The sequence below is a fragment of the Sminthopsis crassicaudata genome, chromosome 1, assembly GCF_048593235.1.
Source record: "Sminthopsis crassicaudata isolate SCR6 chromosome 1, ASM4859323v1, whole genome shotgun sequence".
NCBI lineage: Eukaryota > Metazoa > Chordata > Mammalia > Dasyuromorphia > Dasyuridae > Sminthopsis > Sminthopsis crassicaudata.
In genome coordinates this window covers 663,311,007-663,315,511 of record NC_133617.1, presented here as the reverse complement: position 1 = coordinate 663,315,511, position 4,505 = coordinate 663,311,007, and positions in this window count along the sequence as shown.

Sequence of the window (4,505 nt, the reverse complement as noted above, 5' to 3'; positions counted from 1 at the left end):
GAGCCTGGTACAGCCTTCCTAGGTCAAGCATTGGACAGCCAAGGAGCCATGTTCCGCTAGCAAGGGAGTGCCTCATTCTTCGGCTACACTGTTGCCACCCATTGTTGCTGCTTTACTTTGGTAGGAGGAATGCTTTGTATTATGTGCCCACTCTCATCCAGGAACCAAACTGGGAAAGGAGATTGTATCCTGGCTCAGAGGGAATGTTTTGTAACAATCACCTTAAGTTTGAACCCATTCTCCCTACAGACTAAGGTATAGAGGGAAGAATGTGCCCAATTATATTTACAGTATCTAATCAGTAAATATCTTTTATAAAATATTATTGACATTAATTGGTTAAATTGTTTAGGGGGACTAATCAGAGGCAACTGCAGTAGATTGAGCACTGGATCTGAAATCAATAATTCATGGAGTCAGGAGTTCAAATCTGGCCTCAGATATTAGCTTGTGACTCTGAGCCAGTCATTTAATTTGTTTCCCCCAGTTTCCTCAACTGTAAAATAATGGCACCTACCTTCCCAGGGTTATTGTGATGATCAAATCAGATGATATTGTTTAAAAAAAAAAAGTGCTTAGTACAGTGCCTGGAGTGTAGTAAGTCTTATATAAATGCTTACTTCTTAATCACTGGTCAGATGACATTGAGGAGATGTCTAACTGGTTAATTGATATTGGGTATAACACATGGAATGGGAGCTTATGAATGACAGAATTATAAAAATATCTCAGCCCTTAAGGTCCTCCAGAACCTTGAAGGTAAATACAACCAGTTTTTATCTGGGGACCCTACCTGCTAGAATTGGGAGAATTAGTACTTCATATTGAAAGAGTATAGTTTCTAGGAGAAACAGCAATAATGTTAAGGTTCCCTGACCTTAGAGTGCTTCTGTTCCAACAATCTGTCAATGATTCTAAAGTCTTCTGGCTTTAGAATCTGTGATTCCAAGGTCCCCTTGACCTTAGAGTGCTATTGTTATGACAATTTTCAATGACTATAAAAGTCTTCTAGCTTTAGAATAGTCCTAGATCTGCTGGCCAGTGATAACCAAATTTCTGAGTCCTCTCCTCAGTTCCATCTCTAGACCAAAAAATTAGCATATCAGTGACATAAAGAACTGGATAAATGTGTCTCCTTTCTTTTGGTTCTTTGCTAAATTCTTTTGGAACTTACCCACTTCAATTGGTGTTAAAATTACAATAAACTTTGCTCCTTAACTTGGATATTGCAAGCTTCGGTTCAAGCCTGAAAATTCTTCTGAGATATCTCATGACACTGGTCTGTGGTCTCAACTTTTTGGGGTCCCTTCTGAGCCTCAACATTTGGTGGTCCAACATCGGAAAAGTCTGGCCTCCCTTGGCTTGATTTCCTCCTTGTCAAAGTAAATCCCCCCATTTTTCTCATTAAGTCCTATAGCTGGGACACCCCAAGAATGTTTGTCTGGGTTGTTGTGAGCACCACACTCAGCAAATTTTCCTTGACTGGGGACGCCCAAACTTGGAAATCTTGCAATTTTTGGCAAAGTTCCTAAGGAACCTTTGCCACCTTTTCATCTTCTCTAGGATGCCAGAGGATATAAAGTATTATAGAATGGCTTTGGGAAAGAAATTTTATGAATTTTGGCAAAGATGGGCTAGTCCTCTTTCATGTCATTTTTGTCTATGTCTGTGTATCTGTGCAGAACATGTGTCACGTTTATTTGGTGAGCTAGATTTTGTTACCTAGAAAGATTTAAAATGCAATCAGCAAGAAAACAAAATTTCCATGCTGTAGTTAGAATGCTGGGAAGATTTCTTAGCATCCTTGACTCCCACATTAAAAAGGGAAAAAAAAACCCTAACTTTTTCATGTGGACCTCAGTTCTGGCCAAGCTTGGAGCTACAGAAATAAAGTTAGCTAATTAAAATTAAAATAATATCTTAGCAAATTCTTAAAGTTTTGAAAGCAATGATTAATAAGTTTGGCAACTAGTCATTTTAAGATTGAAAGAAAAATTCCTGAAACAATGGGGATTATTCCAGTAATTTACCCCATTCTGGAAGAAAAGAAAAAAGAAAAACAAACTAGGAAAATGGCAACTTTTTACTAACCCTTTTCTTGATTCCTATCTTGTCTGGAGTCCTCTTCTGCTCCTTTGGGAAAGCATCCCAGAAGGTATTAAGGGATCCTCTTCACTTCATTCCCCAGAATCTTGAATGTGTCTCAATTGTGAAGATTGTCAACAAGATCAGTATAGCCCAATCTAAGTTATGGAATTCAATAGTGGGATACAACTCCACCTGTAGAATTCAACATTCCTCAATTCCACCTCTAAGACCACTCTTTAATTCTACCTCAGTGAGCATATCAGTGATTTAAAAAAACTGATCTTTCTTTCTTTTTCCTATATAATTATCTTCTTGCTCTTGTTCTTTACTAAATTCTTTTTGGATCTCAGCCCATTGTTAGCAGCCTAATAAATCATTACCCCTTAACTTGGAGATAAACTGAGTTTGCAAATTCTTTCACTATACCTGCTACACAGATCTAGGGATCCTAACATTGTTGGAGTGTCTTCTGCCTCAACATACAGGTGACTCTGTATGGGGAGCCCCAAAATTTACATTCTCCTTGTTAAGGTAAGCACCCTTTCACCCCTATCTTATAACTGGGACACCCCAAACTTCTAGGAAGGTGTTAGGAATTCCACACTCAGCAAACATTCCTTGACCAGGGACTCTTGGACTTGGAATTTCTTGTAATTCTCAGTATTATTCCATCTTGACTAGGGAAACGTTGCCACCTTTACATCCTACCTGAGATGCCAGAGGAGGCAAAGCTCTAGGATTAGAAATTCTAAAGCTGATGGCAAAGATGGAAAAATCCCCTTTATCCCTAAGGATTCTTGCTTAGGCTGTCCCTTAAATAATACAGATGAATTCAGCCTAAAAGATCTTAAAGTTAAGAAACGTATTTTCTTTTTCAATACTGCCTGGCTTCAATATATTTTAGGAGATCAAGAAAATGTAATTTATATATATGTAATTTATGATAAATTATTGTATCTCTGCCCAGTCTTCTAGTTTGTAAAGAGAAATAATAATGATTGTTGTTGTGAAGATCACATAATTGCAAAAGTGCTTAGCATAAAACATGCTATATGAATGTTAGCTGCTTTATTGGATATAATTGCTTCATATTTGATAACTTTACATGTGTTTTTAGATGTGACAAATATACAATGTCAATGTTGAGATAAATGATTTCTAATTTGCTGTTTGAGCTATGATAATAAAAATAGTTTTAAAGGAACTCTAATCAAAGTTCGCTAAAGGGGTATGTAAATTGCAGTCTATTTGTACTGACTGTTAACAGATAATTTAAGAGTTTGGGATCTTTGGGAAAACCAGCTCACAAAAGAGAAAAGATCTGAGTAAATTGGAAAATAATCAAATGACAATTCAGTTTGTCTAGAACATTTAATCAGAATTTTGGGAATCTCATTAACTAAAGTTAAATCAGTTTTAAAATCTGTTCTATCTCAATTTTAAGAATTATATTGTTTTCTTCCTAAAACAAAAGGGAAACTTATTTAAAGGAATAAAAATTACAACTGAGACTATTTGGCTATTACTTAGGGAATTATAAAATTGTTAATTAAATTATTTGGAGTTATGTCATTATGTTAAACCTAAAATTGGTAATTACTGTGTATGGAACAAGAGGAATGAGGTGAAAGCCTTATCAGTTCACCTTCAGTTAGGAGGTGTGCAGCACCTTTTACCCCTCCACAGAGTGGGGGAAGGTATGAAACAGCCCAGCCCATGAAAACACTAAGAATAGTTGGGGTGGGCAACAGCAAGCTTAGCCCCTTCCCAGGGATCTCTATCAACTTCCCTTAATTTGTAAGCTTGCCAGTTTTCTTGAAACCACCAGGTAAGCAATGTCATCAGCCCTGAGAAACGAGCCTGTTGAGGATTCATAATTCCTAAAAAAGGAATGTATTTACTAAGAATCTATAACGTTATTTAATGATTGATCCTTTGTACCAGGATAAGTTTAAACATATAAAACATGTTAAACAAATTCTCCTATGTATGTAAGTCCTGGTAAACTTTTAAAATAATGTATCTAAACCTAAACTACGATTAGTAGAATTTGCTATTAGAGATAAAATCTCTTGGGAGTGTAACTGATATTCTTTTGAGTTTTGAATTTGATTGCCTGATCATTGTCAGTAACCTACTATTGGAGATAAATGCCAGAGGAATGCCTTCCTGAACTGTCATTATAACCATGTCCCTGCATTTTCCTCTTATAGTAAATGTCTATAATGAGAGCAAATGGTCAGTAAAAGCCATGAGCTTAGTACAAGTACCAGGGGACACAATGGTTTTCTACTCTAGACCTTAAAAGATGCTTTCCTTTGCATATCATTGCATAAAGACTCAATGCCTTGAAAGGGGCAAATCCAGGGTAACGTAACCCCTCACCAATAACATGGGCAGTCACATTCATAACATGG